Source organism: Schistocerca americana, chromosome 5, assembly GCF_021461395.2.
Source record: "Schistocerca americana isolate TAMUIC-IGC-003095 chromosome 5, iqSchAmer2.1, whole genome shotgun sequence".
Lineage (NCBI taxonomy): Eukaryota > Metazoa > Arthropoda > Insecta > Orthoptera > Acrididae > Schistocerca > Schistocerca americana.
The window spans coordinates 637,958,311-637,979,763 of record NC_060123.1 but is presented as its reverse complement, the minus strand read 5'-3'; the positions used below and the strand labels follow the sequence as shown (position 1 = coordinate 637,979,763).

Here is a 21,453-nt window from a genome sequence, read left to right as displayed (position 1 = left end):
AAACCTCTTGATGGATCGAGCGAATCGCCGTCCGCGAATTTTCTTTTATCTCGTCTATCGTCGCAAATTTTCGTCCTTCCTAGGGGGATAGGAAAAAACAAAAAAACAAAAAAAACTTGCGCTGGCACCAGGCTTGGACAGTAGGGACGATGAGGCAGCACAGTGATTTAGTGATTTGTCTTTTTGTGTAATAATCACGCACGAACAGGGATGAATGTACGGGAGGTTTTTGTGTTGCAAGAACCATGAATTATATCGCCACATTTTAGGCCACTCCCACATTTTCTCGCAGGCGTCGCAATACGTCCTGATAGTAGCATCGATTTACAGTATGTCCCTGTGTCACGAATTCATGATGAACTGCTCCTTCAAAGTCGAAGTAAACTGTCAGCATGGCTTTGACATTTGACCTGACCTGACGTGCCTTTTTTGGCCTTTGGGAACCTTCCTCGACCCATTTGGAAAAGCGAACCTTGGTCACAACATGAAAACCGTAGACCCACGCCTTATCACCAGTTGTAATTCCCTTAAGGAACATCTCGTTCTCATTTTCGCGATCCGAAAGCTCTTCATGGATTACGAGGCGAAGGCCTTTCTGATCTTGACTCATGAGCCGTGGGACGAACTTGATGGCAACACGGTTCATTCCAAGATGCTTTGGCACGATTTCACGACGTGATCCAACTGAAATGTTACATTCTTCTGCAACGTGTCGTACAGTCATTCTTCGACTGTCGGTAGACGTCGAGGGGCGTCCTGAACGGGGCCATTTTTATACCGTGTGAACCATCGTAACACCGAGTACGGCTTAAGCAACCATCACCTTAAGTTTCCTGCATCATTTGATGTGTCACTCTAAAGGTTTTCTTGAGTTTCGCGCAAAACTTAATGCAGACGCGTTGCTCCTGTAATTATGCCGTCTCAAAATTCGCAACGTTCTACTAAATACAACATTGAAGAATAACGTACAGATATACAACAATGAAACTTCCGGCTGTTACACAATAAACACAGGCGTATGCAGGGAAGCCAACCCCATTTCGCTCCAATGCACCATTGGTGCGAAATAACAAGTGTTCCGGAATTCTTTGAACAGACTTCGTATGCAGTAGTATGAGATCCAGTATACCGACAAATGCAGTGAATTCGTATGCCACGTGGAAAACAGTTATCATGTGATGAAAAACAAAAATCGGTGCGTACAAACCAAGGGAATGGGACTATCGAATCGTTAAATCGCCAATAAGCTGAACCGTTAAACTGCAATGACTGATAATTTCGTTGGATTGTGTGCACAGTGTGGACAAAAGGAAATGGTTCAAATGGCTCTGAGCGCTATGGGACTTAACATCCGTGGTCATCAGTCCCTAGAACTTAGAACTACTTAAACGTAACTAACCTAAGGACATCACACACATCCATGCCCAAGGCAGGATTCGAACCCGCGACTGTAGCGGTCACGCGGTTCCAGACTGAAGCGCCTAGAACCGCACGGCCACACCGGCCGGCTACAGTGTGGACAGAACGGTAAGTATGGGCAAAGTAGAAAATTATCCAAGGCATCGAAACGGCTACTTTCGCGCAAAGGAAGAGCCACAAACCGTTAATCTTCTCAGCTTGTTGCTGATTTACAGTTGCCAGTAACTGCTAGACGTGTACGACAAATTTTGTCACATTACAGACATCTTTCATTCAAGAAACGACAGCAGAATCCAGCTCTAACACTCCAACGTAAACAGACTGGATTGGAGTTTGCTGGAAAGTTTATTTATGGACTTCAGAATGGGATAAAGTGATCTTCAGGGATGAGAAGAAGTTTAATTGAGATGGGCGTGCTGGATTTCAGTATTATTGGCATGATCTGAGAACTGAGCAGTGGGCAAGCATGATTTCGGCAGCCCTCTGCGGTAAAGGAAAATCACACATTACTTGGCTGAACACTAGAATTAGCTCTGACATGCACAGTGAGATACTAGTGACAGAACTGATTAGAATTTATGAGGACGTAGGGGACGAAAGTCTAATGTATCAGTAGATAATGCATCTGCGCATGTTTCTGCTACAACCAAAAAATGGTTTGATGATAAAGATATCGATTTCTTGCCCTGGCCTGCACGTAGCCTCGATCTGAAACCCTTTGAAATCTTTCGGGGATACTTGCGAGACGTGTTCGTCATAATGGAAGGCGATTTGAGGCTGTATGTGAGCTGAAAAGAGCGACATGAGAAGAGTGGGCAGCAATTTCGCTTCAAGAACGACAAACCCCCAACAAACAAGAAAATTTTTGAGATAATTAGGAAGAATGGAGATTGGATAAAGTACTGACAGTGCCATAACGCAACAGGACGGGGAGTGCCTTTGTACCAGTTCCCATTCAGAAAATGCAAATATCTTATTTTGTTACTCGTGTGATGAAAGAAACTACGTAATTCGGTCAAGCTTGTTTACATATTATATGTATGAACTGCTTTCGTAGTAAGTGCGATGCATGTATGCTTCATACCCAGTACTATTACTTTCGTAGGAACCCTGCCTGTGTACTGATTTCCACTACCGTATCTCCCGGTAACCAAAGACCTTGCCGCAGTCGTAACACCTGTAACCGACAGATCACCGAAGCTAAGCGCTGTCGGGCTTGACTAATACCTGGACGGGTGACCGCCTGGGTCTGCCGAGCGCTGTTGGCAAGTGGGGTGCACTCAGGCCTTGCGAGGCCAATTGAGAAGCTCGTTGACTGAGAAGTAGCGGCTCTGTTCACGAAAACTGACAACGGCCAGGGAAGCGGTGTGCCGACCACTTGTCCCTCCACATCCACGTCCAGTGACGCGTATCGGCTGAGGACGTCATGGCGGCCGGTCGGTGCCGTTGGGCCTTCCGAGGCCTATTCGGACGGAGAGAGCTGTGCCAGTAACCCCACGCCTGGTTCTTTAAAGAACTAAACTCCAATGTGTAAAACAGCTTGTAATGTCTGATTACTTTACAAATGAGTTAATGTATTAAATATTTGAGGTCAAGTATGTAAATGCTCATCATTTGTACTCCGTTTCAAGAAAAGCTAGTTTTTAAGGCCTCTCAATGTCTATGAAATCATATATCCTTAACTATATGTCGTACAATGATGTAACTTTGCAGGTGCATTCAGTAGAATGTGTGGGTACTGTCTGTAGAATGGCTTGCGAACAGAGCTAGTAGTAAAGGAGCAATAAATTAAAACATCATGCCTGATGCTGAAGGTTTTCTTCATGAACAGCAAAAATGTGGTACGCGACGAACTTTTTCTTCCTTTCATTATCTTGTGTCGGGGGCTGGGGAGTGTCACCAAGGAAAGGTTTTGAAAAGGTTTTAAATTATGTGCTAAGTTTATTGGAAGTCGCTAAGTGCTGTCAATCTCATATACTGGATGAATACAGTGTGGGAAATCGGCACTGAATTAGTTACGCCGCTTCAAGACATATGCACAGCAACTAGCTTCAATTCTTGACTTATTGACGTAAAACATTAATATACGACTACACGTCTCAATGAGTAGGACATGACATCATTTAAATTTTAAAATTGGGTTAATAATTACGTTACAAAATACTCAAAATCAAATTTTTGTTTGCTCTCAAAACTGTCAGATAGACAATCTGTAACTGGAACCGGATGACCGTTTTAGACATTTGTATTAAGTAACAATAGCAAGGGATGGATACCGCAGATATAATTAAGGCGATGACGGACCGTGATCCCTTTAGTGCAGATGCGTACCAAGCTCGAACTCTTACAGAAATCAGCGAGATACTGCTAGTAAAATGGTTCAAATGGCTCTGAGCACTATGCGACTTAACTTCTGAGGCCATCAGTCGCCTGGAGCTTAGAACTAATTAAACCTGACTAACCTAAGGACATCACACACATCCATGCCCGAGGCAGGATTCGAACCTGCGACCGTAGCGGTCGCTCGGTTCCAGACTGTAGCGCCTAGAACCGCACGGCCACTCCGGCCGGCCAACTGCTAGTAATGAGGCTAATGAGCAGGGGCGCTGAATCAGTAATGTGTGTTATAAATTGAGAATTTTGGTTTCATAGGAAGCGTGCTAGGGTAGTCCTTGCGGCTGCGGTGACCACTGTGTCCGGATAGCGTAGCTATCAGCGCATCTGTGTAGTAAGCAGGAGACCTGGGTTCGAATCCGAGACCGGCACAAATTTTCAATTGGCCCCATTGATATAAATCAATGTTCACGGCAGCTAATGTCTTTAATTGCCTTGTGTCTTGTTTCGCAATAGTATTTCACGAAAAGAGGATCGTCTTCCTTCTTAGGATTCCCTTTTGATTTCACCGAGCATTTTCATAATACTTGCGTGTTGATGTAACCTGCCAGTTACAAATCTAGCAGCGCTCCTCCCAATTGCTCGATGTGTTCCTTTAATGCGAGCGGTACTCAAGATTTGGTCGCGCTAGTGTTGAGCACGCTGTCTCAGTAACAGATGAGTGACACTTTCCTAGAATTCTCCCTGTAAACCGAAGTCGACCATTTGCCTTCCCTACCAGTGACATAAGAAGCCAACCTAGCGAGGTGGCGTAGTGGTTAGCACACTGGAGTCGCATTCGGGAGGACGACGGTTCAAACCCCTGCCCGGCCATCCTGATTTAGGTTTTCCGTGATATCCCTTAATCGCTTCAGGCAAATGCCGGGAGGGCTCCTTTGAAAAGGGCCTGGCCGATTTCCTTCCCCCATTCTTCCCTAATCCGATAGGACCGATGACCTCGCTGTTGGGACCCCTCCCCCAAATCAACCAGCCTAAGCAGCTCGTCCCATTTCGTATCACTTTGCAACCTCACATCTAGACACTCAACCGACGTGACTGTGTCGAACTGCACACCATTAACACTGTATTCAAACGATACAGCATTGTTTTTCCCACTCATCTACATAAACTTAACGTTCTTCTACGTTTAGAGCAACATTCAACACACCAAATAGAAACTCTTGCTAAATCATCCTGTATCCTCCCTATCTACATATACACCCCGCAAGCATCATACGGTGCGTTGCGGCGGGTACCTTGTACCACTAATTGTCATTTCCCTTCCTGTTCCACTGGCAAATAAAGCCAGGGAAAAGCGACTGTCTGTACGCCTCCGTATGATCCCTAGTTTCTCGTATCTTATCTTCGTGGTCCTGATGCGCAATGTATGTTAGCGGCAGTAGAATCGTTCGGCCGTCAGCTTCAGATGCCGGTTCTCTAAATTTCCTCAATACTGTTTCTCGAAAAGAACGTCAGTTTTCCTCCAGGGATTCCCATTTGAGTTCCCGAAGCATTTCCGTAAAACTTACGTGTTGTTCGAACCTACCGGTAGGAAACTTAGCAGCCCGCCTCTGAATTGCTTCGATGCCTTCCTTCAATCCAACGTGGCACAGATCCCAAACACTCGACGAGTAGGTTGCACCACCGTCCTAATGCGATCTCCTCCACACGTGAACCACTCTTTCCTAAAATTCTCCCAATACACCGAAGTCGACCATTTGCCTTCCCTAACACAGTTTTCGCATGATTGTTCCGTCCTACAGTGCTTCGCAACGTTACGCCCAGATATTTAAACGACTTGAATATGTCAAGCAGGACGCTAGTAATACTGTACCCGAACATCACAGGTTTGATCTTCCTACTCATCAGCATTAAGTTACATTTTTTCACATTTAGGGCTAGCAACCATTCGTCACACGAACTAGAATTTTGTCTAAGTTTGCAAGAGCAACTAGACTTGCTGTAACCGTTAGGTACCGTCGCAACAGGAAAGAAAATCGAGACGGATCGCATCACGTGAGAATAGCGAAGAAAGAAGGCGCTTTGGCTCTCTGACTCCAGTTGTGAGGAAACACAAAATACAAATTTAGCTTAATTTTTGGCTGCATACGGAGTGTTACGGGCGCGTTACGAACTCTTTAGAGCCGCCTAGATAAGACACGATCAGGAACTAGGCTAGAAGTGTGACTAGGCCGCTCTATTCCCTCTGGTAGGAGAAGAGCAGGGCCAGTCCGTGGTTGTACGCCGCACCTGTTGTTACTCGTCCGACTCTCCGGCTGCCCCACTTGCGGCAATTTATCATGGGAGGGCCCATCCCATCCCGTGAGAACTTAATTACATCGGCGCTGAACAAACGCCTCACTCCACGGCAGAGCTGCTGGCCTCATCTGTCACCGTCACGGCTTTAGACGTGTCAGCTCTGAGCAACGCCCCCTGAGATTTAAAACGTACCCGTGTCTCGTATTTATCCTGGCGGAAGAGGGCGATTTTTCTAGAGATACGTACTTTTCAAAATGACTGCAACTTTACATGAGGTGTGCCCCAGGGTAGTGTGATAGCATCTCTCTTGTTCTCTGCATAATTAAAGGATCTGACGGATTGTGTCAGCATCAATATGCGACTGTTTGCTGGTGATGCCGTACTGTACGACAGAGTATCGTCGTTGCGTGATCGCACAGACATACCGTCATTTGACCATCGGGCAGACTCCCCTATGGACGACTTAGAAATAAGCATACCTGGCGTAGAGAAAGAACTGAAAGATTTGAAAATAAATAAATCACCAGGTCCGGATGGAACCCAAGTTCGGTTTTACAAAGAGTACTCTACGGCATTGTTCCCTTAGCGTAAGAGAACGGACCCGCAGAATTACAGACCAACATCCCAAACTTCTGTTTTCTGCAGCATCCTTGAACATATTCTCAATAAACTTCCTTCAGACCAAGAAGTTTATGTCCACGAATCAGCATGGTTTTGGAAACCATCCCTCGTGCGAAACTCAGGTTGCTCTTTTCTCACATGATATACTGAGAATGGATGAAGGGTAACAAACAGATTCCATATTTCTAGGCCGCCGGAAAGCATTTGACACGGTGCCCATAGCAGGCTGTTAACGGAGGTGCTAGCATATGGAATAAATTCACGGGTATGTCAGTGGCTCGAAGAATTCTTATTAATACAATACTGGCCATTAAAATTGCTACACCACGAAGATGACGTACTACAGACGCGAAATTTAGCAGACAGGAAGAAGATGCTGTGATATGCAAATGATTAGCTTTTCAGAGCATTCACACAAGGTTGGCGCCGGTGGCGACACCTACAACGTGCTGACATGAGGAAAGTTTCCAACCGATTTCGCATACACACACAGCAGTTGACCGGCGTTGCCTGGTGAAACGTTGTTGTGGTGCCTCGTGTAAGGAGGAGAAATGCGTACCATCACGTTTCCGACTTTGATAAAGGTCGGATTGTAGCCTATCGATATTGCGGTTTATCGTATCGCGACACTGCTGCTCGCGTTGGTCGAGATCCAATGACTTTTAGCAGAATATGGAATCGGTGGGTTCAGGAGGGTAATACGGAACGCCGTGCTGGATCCCAACGGCCTCGTATCACTAGCAGTCGAGATGACAAGCGTCTTATCCGCAAGGCTGTAACGGATCGTGCAGCCACGTCTCGATCCCTGAGTCAACAGATGGAGGCGTTTGCAAGACAACAACCATCTGCACGAACAGTTCGACGACGTTTGCAGCAGCATGGACTATCAGCTCGGAGACCATGACTGCGGTTACCCTTAACGCTGTACCACAGACAGGAGCGCCTGCGATGGTGTACTCAACGACGAACCTGGGTGCACGAATGGCAAAACGTCATTTTTTCGTATGAATCCAGGATCTGTTTACAGCATCATGATGGTCGCATCCGTGTTTGGCGACATCGCGGTGAACGCACATTGGAAGCGTGTATTCGTCACCGCCATACTGGCGTATCACCCGGCGTGATGGTATGGGGTGCCATTGGTTACACGTCTCGGTCACCTCTTGTTCGCATTGACGGCACTTTGAACAGTGGACGTTACATTTGAGATGTGTGACGACCCTTGGCTCTACCCTTCATTCGATCCCTGCGAAACCCTACATTTCAGCAGGATAATGCACGACCGCTTGTTGCAGGTCCTGTATGGGCCTTTCTGGATACAGAAAATGTTCGACTGCTGCCCTGGCCAGCACATTCTCCAGATCTCTCATCAACTGGAAACGTCTGGTCAATGGTGTCCGAGCAACTGGCTCGTCACAATACGCCAGTCACTACTCTTGATGAACTGTGGTATCGTGTTGAAGCTGCATGGGCAGCTGTACCTGTACACACCACCCGCGCTCTGTCTGACTCAATGCCCAGGCGTATCAAGGCCGTTATTACGGCCAGAGGTGGTTGTTTTGCGTACTGATTTCTCAGGATCTACGCACCCAAATTGCGTGAAAATGTAATCACATGTCAGTTCTAGTATAATATGTTTGTCCAATGAATACCCGTTTATCATCTGCATTTCTTCTTGGTGTAGCAATTTTAATGGCCAGTAGTGTAGATTGTTAATAGAACTCAGTATGTTGTCGTCGATCGCGAGTGTTCATCAGAGATAAAAGTATCGACGGGAGTGCCCCAGGGAAGTGTGGTAGGACCGCTGTTGTTCTCTGTATACATAAACGATTTGGCGGACAGGGTGGCAAATGCCATCTCAAATAAACGGGAAGTGGTCCTACGATATTCATTTAAAATGTAGACAGAAATTACCCGTATCAAATGCAGTAAAGCTACATTGAAAGCGTTACGAGAACGGTAGCAAAATATCCGAACCAAACAGTCATCAGACATACACAAAAACTAAGTCCATTTCGTAATCACAATACACGAAATAATCACCGGCTCAAAACAGTTCATAGTTCAACGTGGTGATTTACAAATTAACACTCGGGAGATGACTAGTAGAAACTCACACTCTGTTGTTCCTCAGTTCCGTAATACCAGCGAAAAGATTGAGAATCCTACTCTGGAGCACAATCAGATGTCTCGAATTCTAAAATCCCTTCAAAAGTTTAGAGTGTTGTAGCGGTTAACGGCCGTCGCCACCAATTGTACAGCGTTCTTACGTTCTATAAACATCATTTGTCTGAGTTTGGCCACTCACTGGATAATATATTACACTAATATTTAATTTTAAAATGTCAAAAACATTCAGTCACGCTCTCACCATTCGTATTATATGTAAATATACAGGGTGTTTCAAAAATGACCGGTATATTTGAAACGGCAATAAAAACTAAACGAGCAGCGATAGAAATACACCGTTTGTTGCAATATGCTTGGGACAACAGCACATTTTCAGGCAGACAAACTTTCGAAATTACAGTAGTTACAATTGTCAACAACAGATGGCGCTGCGGTCTGGGAAACTCTATAGTACGATATTTTCCACATATCCACCATGCGTAGCAATAATATGGCGTAGTCTCTGAATGAAATTACCCGAAACCTTTGACAACGTGTCTGGCGGAATGGCTTCACATGCAGATGAGATGTACTGCTTCAGCTGTTCAATTGTTTCTGGATTCTGGCGGTACACCTGGTCTTTCAAGTGTCCCCATAGAAAGAAGTCACAGGGATTCATGTCTAGCGAATAGGGAGGCCAATCCACGCCGCCTCCTGTATGTTTCGGATAGCCCAAAGCAATCACACGATCATCGAAATATTCATTCAGGAAATTAAAGACGTCGGCCGTGCGATGTGGCCGGGCACCATCTTGCATAAACCACGAGGTGTTCGCAGTGTCGCCTAAGGCAGTTTGTACCGCCACAAATTCACGAAGAATGTCCAGATAGCGTGATGCAGTAATCGTTTCGGATCTGAAAAATGGGCCAATGATTCCTTTGGAAGAAATGGCGGCCCAGACCAGTACTTTTTGAGGATGCAGGGACGATGGGACTGCAACATGGGGCTTTTCGGTTCCCCATATGCGCCAGTTCTGTTTATTGACGAAGCCGTCCAGGTAAAAATAAGCTTCGTCAGTAAACCAAATGCTGCCCACATGCATATCGCCGTCATCAATCCTGTGCACTATATCGTTAGCGAATGTCTCTCGTGCAGCAATGGTAGCGGCGCTGAGGGGTTGCCGCGTTTGAATTTTGTATGGATAGGGGTGTAAACTCTAGCGCATGAGACGATACGTGGACGTTGGCGTCATTTGGACCGCAGCTGCAACACGGCGAACGGAAACCCGAGGCCGCTGTTGGATCACCTGCTGCACTAGCTGCGCGTTGCCCTCTGTGGTTGCCGTACGTGGTCGCCCTACCTTTCCAGCACGTTCATACGTCACGTTCCCAGTCCGTTGAAATTTTTCAAACAGATCCTTTATTGTATCGCTTTTCGGTCCTTTGGTTACATTAAACCTCCGTTGAAAACTTCGTCTTGTTGCAACAACACTGTGTTCTAGGCGGTGGAATTCCAACACCAGAAAAATCCTCTGTTCTAAGGAATAAATCATGTTGTCCACAGCACACTTGCACGTTGTGAACAGCACACGCTTGCAGCAGAAAGACGACGTACAGAATGGCTCACCCACAGACTGCGTTGTCTTCTGTATCTTTCACATCACTTGCAGCGCCATCTGTTGTTGAAAATTGTAACTACTGTAATTTCGAAAGTTTGTCCGCCTGAAAATGTACTGTTGTCCCAAGCATATTGCAACAAACGGTGTATTTCTATCGCTGCTCGTTTAGTTTTTATTGCCGTTTCAAATATACCGGTCATTTTTGAAACACCCTGTAGGTTCGCCCATAAATACATAAGCCAGTATTCTTGTACAAAAGCACTCATGATAAATGACGAACAGATTGTCGTTGATATTGTTTAAACAGTTAGCTATAGCTGCGTGTCAGAAGCGTCTTTTGGCACTCTTTTTACAAAGTGGTGTCAACTATCACATGCGATTTGCCGTCGGCAAGACTCAGCGGAGGAGCGCCTCTGAGGATGTCCAACGCCGTCCTGGACGAAACGTCAGGAACGGAAGAGTTTCTGGGACCACGACCTCACATCCCGAAAGGTTTACTAGCAGATACGCTCCTTGTTTCTGCACATGAGCTCCCTGGGGAGGCAGTGTGGCGTCCGCGATCCGCCGACTAGCACCCAGCCTAGCTAGCAAATTCAGCTCTCCTCAAGTACGAGTCCTAGGTAGACGAATAACTCGCTCGCATACTCCTAACGTTACACTGTTCCAGTCTACCTCTCCATCTTCATCTGCATTTACCCTTGTACTATGCAAGCGTATGGCAGAGGGAACTTCCAGTTTTACTCCACATTCTGGGTTCTTACTGTTCAATTCGCGTGTGCGCCAAAAACGTATTTTCTCATTCTGGGGATAAAGTTCGTGATTGAAATTTCATGAGAAGGTCCCTCCGCGACGAAAACCGCCTTTGCAATCTTTAAGATTGCCACCAAAATTCGCGTATCACACCCGTGGCACTCTCTTCCCTATTTGGCGAAAACACAGAACCAGCTACCTTTCTTTGAACCTTTTCGGTGTCCTTCGTCAATCCTATCTGATACGAGTCTGTTGCGTTTTCTAAATGTTCTGTCAGTAAATCACAGTCTTTGGTTTGTTTTCACCACAAAATTACCTATTTGATTATTCCAATTTAAGTTATTCGTAATTCCAATCCTCATGTATTTAGTTGAATTTACGGCATTTTGATTTGTGTGTTTTATCCTGTAACTAAATTTTAGCGGTTTCCTTTTAGTATTCATGTGGATGACTCAAAATCTTTATTATTTAGGGACAACTGCCACTTTCTGCACCATACAGATATCTAAATCAGTTTTCAATTTTTTTATCACCTGATGGTAAATGACGACATCTGCAAACAATCAGAGTGGCCTGCTCGGATTGTCTCCTAAATCGTTCATGTGGATCAGGAACAGAAGAGGGCCTAAAACACTTCCTTGGGGAACGCCAGATATTACTTCTGTTTTTCTCTATGACTTTCCGACAGTTCCTACGAACTGTGACCTTTCTGACAGGAAACCACGAATCCAGTCGCACAAGTGAGACGATACTCTATAGGCACGCAATTTGATTAAAATTCGCTTGTCAGGAACGGTGTCAAAAGCCTGCTGGAAATCTAAAAATACAGAATCAGTTTGACATCCTGTGTCGATAGCATTAATTACATCATGAGAATAACGAGCTACTTGAGTTTCACAAGAACGATATTTTCTGTATCAGTGTTGACTGTTAGTTAATAAGTCGTTTTCTTCGAGATAATCCATAACGTTCGAACATTGTATATGTTGCAAAATCCTACTACATATAGAAGTTACCGATGTAGACCTGTAATGCAGCAGATTACTCCTATTTCCTTTCTTGGGCACTGATGTGGCTTGCGCAACTTTTCAGCCTTTAGGGACAGATCTGTCGACGAGCTAGCTGTTGTATGTGACTGCTAAGTATGGAGCTATTGTATCAGCATACTCTGAAATGAATCTGACCGGTATAAAATGTGGAACAGAGCCCTAGCCTTTCTTAATTGATTTAGGCCGCTCTGCTGCACCAAGGATATCTACTTCTAAGTTAGCCATGCTGGCAGCTCTTCTTGGCTCGAATTATGGAATATTTACTTCGTCTTTTTTGGTACGAATTTTGCAACTGATTGTAAACTAACTTCCCGATGAACTAGAGACTCGAATTTTTAAACGTACTCCAGAACTGGATGACAGAGCAGTAGTGTGGGGGTAAGAACCGCCTACCCGCAGGGGACGGGTGGGGACGAAAACTACGTGACAAAGAAGCATGACGAAGAGAACGGCCTGTCCGGTTGGAGTTCCTGCACGATAGCTGTGCTTTGCAGATTGCGTCATGGCCCCTACAGACACAATGTGCATAAATTACCTGCTGCAGAAAGTTTCTGGGAGAGGTCGTTCGATTTGCACGTGCACCTCCGTAACGCCTGAAGTAATTTCTACCAATGTAGGTGCCGTACGGATTTTGCAGTTTATTTTAAACCAACTTCCCAATGATCTAGACACCCGAAACTTTCAACATATCTCAGAACTGGATGATAGTGCAGTATTAACTAGCTGTCTTGGCTGGTCTGGGTTGGGATAATACTTCGTGTACTAGTGCTGGTTCCCCCTTTTCCTGTTCGAATGGTTTGCAGGAAGAACAATTGCTGGTAAATCTCCACATGAGCTCGAATGTTAGTAAGTTTTACCTTCAGATCTTTTCAGGAGATGTACATAGTGGGAAGCAATATATTGGTTGACTCAAGTGAAGTCTCTCTTGTAATCTCATCAAGATGTTTGAAATCGATTGAAAAATTTCATGTTCGCGAAACTTAAAAGCAGAAAATACTTATTCAAATAAAAATAACTTATTAATGTAACTCGTTTTTATATCGACCCAAAAAGTACAAATTTTTTCTCCTATCCTCATACAGATTCCTAGCGCCATACAAATAGTTCTGAAAATTTGTTGTTGTGTATTTTTAATAACTGTGAAAATACTTATAAGATTTTTACGAGAAACTGGGAACCGATGCAATACGCAATTAATGCATGAATAGTTCACCTCCTAACTAATATCTGTTGCATGCACCCCACGTTTTTCGTTATAAATCTTACAAGTATTTTCATAGTTATTAAAATCTAACATTCACAAATTTTCAGAAATATCTGTATTGGCTTAGGAATCTGTACAGAGCTAGAAAAAATTATTTTATACTTTGCAGTCGGATATAAAAACATTGTATCTTAAAAATTTCTTTTTATTTAAAGAATTATTCAGGCGTCTGTCAGCACTATGCCATCTCATTTGTCAAAATAAACCTGTGATCGATCGTGCTATTCTTATCCGTATACCTTGAGTGTCTTCCATTAATCCCACGTGATACTGGTCTCATACACTTCGGTAATTTGTATGAACTGAATGATTCTAACTGTGACTCGTTAACGCTAATTTTTTTTTTTTTCGTTTTCTGAAGTGCACAATTTTACTTCTCGATATATCTAAACTAAGTTTCCAATCTTTCGAAAGCTTCGAAATCTTATTAAGGTATGACTGGATATTAGTGAGGGTTTTTTCAGACAGTACTTCATTACAGATAACTACAGCATTTACGAAAAGTTTGAGGTTAGTGTTTATACCATCCACCGGGTCGTTTTATATATTATCAGCAAGCGTCCCGCTATACTTCCATGAGGTGTGCCTGCAACTGCTTTTACTTCTGTCCATGAGTGTCCATTCAAGGTAACATGCTACCACGAAATTCTCAGTCCGGCCAATAATTTCGTTTTATGATTATACTTTCGTTAGTAATGATCGCTGTAGTACATTTCATGTATCCAATGTTCTCGGAAAACATTCTGGTGGGCATGGGGAAGGTCAATATGTTAGAAACACCTCATTACGTTTGATCGCAGAATACGTTGTAAGATTCTCCTGCAGATGGATGTAGAAGATATTGGACAGTAGTTTTACGGATCACTTCTGCCGCTCTTCTTGCAGACGGATGTGTCCTGTATTTTCTTGCAACTGCTGGGCACAGCTTTTTGTTCGAGAGATGTACTGTACATTGTGGTAAAAGAGGACCTAAATCATCCACAAATTTAGTGAACAATCTGACAGGGATTTCACTGGGACTTCGAGCTTTGTTTGTTTCTTGCGATTTCAGCTGTTCCTCAATGCCATTGGCACTGATAAATGTATCACTCATCTTTACATTGGATAGAGTATGAGTTGCAACCGACAGTTCTCACTATCTGTTGTATTTTCCTTACATCTACTTTGTATATAGCTTGAACTTTCCTTATATTTTTAAATCAAAAACCATTTTTTATTACATGAAATTTGTTAGCAGTTTCGAATACGGACATCCGTCAGCTGTATATAATGGAATGACGACAGTGAAACTGCGTGCATGGCCAAAGGAACATTGCATCGTGGTTGTGAGCAATACAGACAATGCAATATCGTATTTATCCGCTTATACGCCGACACAGGGCAAGCAAGTTTCAATTATAATATCCCCGCCCCCCTCTACTGGAATAATACATAATAGATCAACGAGTGCAGTTTGTAGACCCATGACTGATGACATATGTAAGTTTGTGTCTGGCCGTGAAGTATGCTTAGATAGCCTAGTGGTAAGATGACCGCTCGCGATAAGCGGTGAATCCAGGCTGGAGAGAAATGGTGCTACAGGACAATTCGCTGCCTCTGACTTTCACAGACTGACTGCAAAAACACGAGCGGCGGGCCTCATGTTTTCCCAAAAGTCAGCAGTTTTGGTGAATCGTCCCCCGCTTTGCAGTGTTCTCTCATTTCTCCTCCTCTGCTCTCTGTAGCCCCTCTGCGTTACAGAGGGTGGTCCCACCTCCTCCCGCTTTCGCGCTACGTCACGTTTCCCTCATAAATCGCGCTGAGGCAATTCCTGGTCTCTTGCTTCCCAGGCTGGAATTTCTTCCCCCCTCGTGGTATTATATCTTACTTAGCGGCGCCGCATAGCGCGGCGTTCAAAACTCACAATTCCCCGCTGACTGCTTTTCCCCTTCCGATTTAGTCGTGTCACATCGAAAGATCCCAACCTTCGCTCGGGTTTTTAATGCTTTATCCTGAAGTTGGACTGTATATTACACTGGTGTTCAATACAGACAGCTATGAAAACAAAATTATTAGCTTCAAAATTTAGTATGTCGTAGAGCAAGCGTCGAAAAAGCGTTCGATTCAAAGGAGGGCTCACACTTCGTTGCTCCTCCCTTCCCTCACTCTCGAGTTAAACTTTTAACATGCTACGGATGCCTATGGTTTAGATAATAATAACAATAATATATGAAAATTAATATAATTATACTAATTTCTTTAGAAACCCAAGCGGAGCGTGAAATACGAAAATACCGAGGGGGCTTCAGGAAACTTCGCTCAAGAGCCGAACAGATCCATTACCACAAAACCATCTTTGGAGATACCATAGTCGAATGCCTAAACAGCACGTGTCAGTCATTATGGACTTCAAGAAAAATTTTCGATTCAGTAGACCTTGGAGTACTGTTAAACATCCTTAATGAGTTCTAAGTTTACCTTAAATTGCTGTCATTAATTAGAGCCATTCTGACGGATACAAATTCCAAGATAAAGTTTGTAGGACGTCTCTCAGTTTCCTTTGAATACAAAACGGGCGTCAGACAAGGATATGGCTGTCTTCGACGCTTTTAAACTGTGTTCTTGAAAAAAATCATGACGAACTGGCAAACAATATCGATGAAAACCGACTACAGTCCGATGAGAATTTAAACTGAATCAAAAATATAATAGTATAATAGTACACCACAAAAAATAAGGAGAAACATGGTGCACAGTGTGAAAAAGTTCGGAATATAAAATTATGTTTAAGTGTCGGTAATAAAGTGGTAATGCGATCTCCTGACCAGATGAGACAAAACAGCAAACTGTAAATAATTACTTATTTACATAAAAAATTGCGACGTGAACGGTTTGATGATCTAAAAATAACAAAATGGTGTCCGTATAGACCCCACTGATGCCTTAGAGCAATAAAAAGGCGAAGCGCGTCTGGGAAAAATAAATTCATTTGCAGCAAGGAAAGGCGAGTTTATTTACAAAACAAGTATAAATAATTTGTTTATCTCAGTCTTAAAAACGCTGCTTTAGCGTAATATTCAAGGAATTGCAATTTAGAGAAGTACATCACCTGAGAAGCTTTCGTCCAAAAAAAGGGGAAGTAAAATTGTCAAGCACTTTTTTAAGAACTATAATAGCCACAGACTACCAGATTCTCCAAGAATAATGCCGTGAATACTACGTTCTTACAAGACAAAACTTTGACAGTTTCCTAATTTACACGGTCTAAAATCGAACTATGCCCTCATCATTCGCAGTATTTTTCTTAGCACGGCAATTTACAACCTAGGTCTGCAGAATGCGTTTAAATGAGCTTGTAAATACGGGGAAACCTATTTATTTCCGCATAATATCGGAAAAGTTCGGCTTTGTGTTATTTTCTTCGCCGTGAAAGCTGTTTCACTTTCTGCTTAGTGTTACTCAAATTCCTGTGGAGATAGTGGTGTAGTGTTTTTATTTGATTGCAAATGCCAGTAAGGTTCTTCAGACTACAGGGTAATCAAGAGGTCTGTGAAACATTGCAAAAAATAGGTGTAGCTAAATGGTTAAACATAATGTAACAATCATTTTCTGGTTGAAGTTATTCTTTGGCCTCGTTTGCTAAACATAATGATGTGCGGTTCTGCGTTGAACAAACGCAATTTTTCTTGTTTTTCTATCCATTTTATGAAAGGTTTTTTCTCCCAGCGTTTCCCGGAGAAGTGAAGTTACTGGGTAAAAATCTTCCGTTGCTATTGGAGGACGTTGAGTAAATACTGAAAGCAGATCCTGTCAGAGAGGGTGAATCAAAAATACTGTTGTTGTTGTTGTGCCGCTTCGGTTGTTTCCTGGTAGTTGTTTTTTAACTTGCTCGTCTTGGGTTGTTTCCTGGTAGCTGTTTAACTTCCTCGTTCGCAGTCATTGGATGTTTACTTCCGTTGTAGCGGGAAGCAGCGAAGACGGAAACCTTAGCCGTCATCGCTACTGACACGGTGCACATTGTACATTTCGACTGCTTCACGGACATTCCTTCTATAAATATTACTTTCTCTGTCTAGCACGCTAATGCACTCAAAATACATAGTCTGGTCACGTTTTTGCTGCTGCTGTACTACCGCTGATTTTACCTTTGTCTTCAATGTCTATGGCGATCATGCTGTTTAACATTTTCTTCTACACTGAAGCGCCAAAGAAGCTGGTACAGGCATGCGTATTCAAATACAGAGATATGTAACCAGGCAGAATACGGCGCTGCGGTCGGAAACGCCTATATAATACAAGTGTGTGTCTGGCGCCGTTCTTAGATCGGTTACTGATGATACAATGGCAGACTATCAAGTCTGAAGTGAGTTTGAACGTAGTGTTTATAGTCGGCGCACCAGCGATGAGACAAAGCTTCTCCGAGGTGGCGATGAAGTGGGGATTTTCCCGTACGACGATTTCAAGAGTGTACCGTGAATATCAGGAATCCAGTAAACCGCCAAATCTCCGACATCGCTGCGGCCGAAAAAGGATCCTGCGGGAGAATCGTTGAACGCGACAGAAGTGCAACCTGTCGGCAAATTGGTGCAGATTTCTGTGCTGGACCATCAAAAAGTGTCAGCTAGAGAACCATTCAGCGAAACGTCATCGATATGGGCTTTTGGAGCCGAAGGCGCACTCGTGTAACCTTTATGACTGCACGACACAAAAATTTACGCCTCGCATGGTCCCGTCAAAACCGACATTGGACTGTTGATGACTGGAAACATATTGCCTCGTCGGACGAGTCTCGTTTCAAATTGTGTCGAGCGGATCGACGTGTACATGTGTGGAGACAACCTCATGAATCCATGGACCCTGCATGTCAACAGGGGACTGTTCAAGCTGGTGGAGGCTCTGTAATGGTGTGGGGCGTGTGCAGTTAGAGTGATATGGGACCCCTGTTATGCCTAGAAACGACTCTGACAGGTGACACGTACGTAAGCATCCTCTCTGATCACCTGCATCCATTCATGTCGATTGTGCATTCCGACGAACTTGGGCGATTCCAGCAGGATAATGCGGCACCCCACACGACCGGAATTGCTACAGGGTGGCTCCACGAACACTCTTCTGAGTTTAAGCACTTCCGCTGGCCACCGAACACCCCAGACATGAACATTATTGAGCATATCTGGGATGACTTGCAATGTGCTGTTCAGACGACATCCCCCCTCCCTCTTACGGATTTATGGACATCCCTGCAGTATTCCTGGTGTCAGTTCCCTCCAGCTCTACTTCAGACATTAGTCGAATCCATGCCACGTCGTGTTGCAGCACTTCTGCATGCTCACTGGGACCCTACACGATATTAGGCAGATGTGCCAGTTTCTTTGACTCTTCAGTGTATTATCCTTCCAGTTCGTCGATATGTACTGCGCCACAACTACACTTCACTTTATAGACTCCGGCAGAGTGGAGGCGATCAGGAACGTCCATTGTAGGTCGGGAGAAGTCTTTTATCTTGCGTTGACTGTTAAACAAATTTCTGAAACCATTCTTCCGAAGGAGTCCACCTATGCGATCGGTTGCCGCCACAGCTTTGAGAAGGAATAATACCTTACAATGTATGTGGAAAATGACGACCACCAACTCGGTTACAAATCGTGCAACGTCAAACTATGTTTTGTCTCAGTCTCTGTACGATTTCATGCTCAGCTCTCGTAGTAGCAAACACTGTAAAGACGCGTTTGATAAGTCTGTTCCTACCAGTGTGGCGCGTGTGAGGGCACATAGGAAAAAGTATGGAATGGTGAGGTCAGCGGAGTGAACAGGGGTTCATTTCCAACTTTTCTGCCTGAAGATGTCTGTGAAATATGCTTTAACCAACTGATCGAAGTACGGTAAGGCACTATCGTGGTGGTTCGCAGCCTGTGGGGTATAGCGTAGGTCTCGACTGATGCGAAATTTAGACGCGCAATTGCAGGGGAAACTTCTCCGGTATTTCAGGAAAGACGTTCAACTTCTGTGAACCTTTCAAACTGTCTGGTAACATGTATGGTGCAGACAGGTAATTTGCAACACAGGGTACCAAATGTTTCCTGAAAATCTCACCTGGCAACATTTGGTTCTACCACAGGGAAGATTATGCAAGTTAAAAATACCCTCCCTTGTAAAACATGAATACGTCATGCTTGGCCTCCCAGGTCCCCAGACCTCAGTCCGTGCGATTATTGACTTTGGGGTTATCTGAAGTCGCAAGTGTATCGTGATCGACCGACATCTCTAGGGATGCTGAAAGACAACATGCGACGCCAACGCCTCACCATAACACCGGACATGCTTTCAGTACTGTTCACAACATTATTCCTCGACTACAGCTATTGTTGAGGAATGATGGTGTACATATTGAGCATTTCCTGTAAAGAACATCATCTTTGCTTTTTCTTACTTTGTTATGCTAATTATTGCTATTCTGATCAGATGAAGCGCCATCTGTCCGACATTTTTTGAACTTTTGTATTTTTTTGGTTCTAATAAAACCCCATACCATTACACGCTTGTGTGTCAATTTGTACCTCTCGATCTACATTATTCCGTGATTTATTCAGTTTTCAAATGTATACTGACTTTTTGATCACTCAGTAGTTTGTGCAGTGGTATTTACGACACTGCATACTCCAGCCACAATTCCCGACCCTCATGCTATTCACAGCTGAATGCACATTTACTAGAGACGGGATATTAAATATGCACAACATGCATGTTTGGGCAGACGAAAATACGCCTCCTCAGATGATTTAAAATCACCACGAGAGTGTCGGCCTGGGATAATTGGTGACGATATCATTGGGTCATATCTACTGTCAAACATACTAACAGGACCGCTCTGCTTCACATTTATTGGAGATGTTTTACGTACCCCATTGGACGTAGTGTCACTGCAAGTTAAGATGCACCTGTGGCTGCAGCACGACGGAGCTCCAGCACACGTTGATTTCGATGTGCAGAATCACCTCAACGTCACGTATTTCAGTCGATGGATTGGCAAAGGTGGACCAGTTCCAAGAACAACATGGTCGCCAGTTCTAACACCTCTCGGCTATTTTCTGTGGGGTAATGTGAAGAATGCCAACGGCCTTGCCGCAGTGGTAACACCGGTTCCCGTCAGATCACCGGAGTTAAGTGCTGTCGGGCTAGGCTAATACATGGATGGGTGACCATCCGGTCTGCCGAGCGCTGTTGGCAAGCGGGGTGCACTCAGCCCTTGTGAGGCAAACTGAGGAGCCACTTGATTGAGAAGTAGCGGCTCCCATCTCGTAAACTGACATACAGCAGGGAGAGCGGTGTGCTGAACACCTGTCCCTCCGTATCCGCATCCAGTGACGCCTGTGGTCTGAGGATGACACGGCGGCCAGTCGGTACCCTTGGGCCTTCATGGCCTGTGCGGGAGGAGTTTAGTTTTTTTTAGTATGAAGAGTATGGCATATGGCACACCTGTAACGTCAGCAGAGGACCTTATTGCTCGAGTCCACGGAGCGGTTGAAATACTTCAAACTCAACCGCTGGTAATAACTCATGGGCGTGAGGGTCAGCACTGATGATGTAGGCTCTGCATTGACGCAGGAGGTACGCAGTTGGAAGTCAGTTTGTATGTTGACAACGTGATGCGCTACTCATGTTGGATTTATTGATGCGATGTGGAACACACATCCATCTCACACTTTGGCAGTCTCCAGGGCCCAAGCCATGCGTTTCTGGATATGGTTTCCTTCTCGAAAACCCATAAGTGTGCCGTCCTGCACAACATACTAACAAGGGAAACTCCTCTTCGCACCGCCCCCCCCCCCTCAGATTTAAAGGTAAGATGGCCCATTGGATAGTCCGTCAAAAACTGAACACAATTTGTAAGTAGGCTGTTTAGGTTTTTATGTTGGTAACGCCACGTAGCGCTCTGTATGAAAATCACTGACTGTGCTGTGTACAATCTGTGGCTGGTTTGCATTTTTGGAATATTCGCTATTGTGGTGTTG

The 21,453-nt window shown here is 44.3% G+C and overlaps 1 protein-coding gene and 1 pseudogene across 1 annotated transcript in view; both read left to right on the top strand.

Annotated features, from left to right (window-relative positions):
• Positions 1–21,453, top strand: part of LOC124616600 (breast cancer anti-estrogen resistance protein 3 homolog) — a 1,084,307-nt gene that overhangs the window by 455,334 nt on the left and 607,520 nt on the right. The gene's annotated exons all lie outside the window — the stretch shown is intronic.
• On the top strand, positions 20,551–20,668 carry LOC124617334 (annotated as a pseudogene).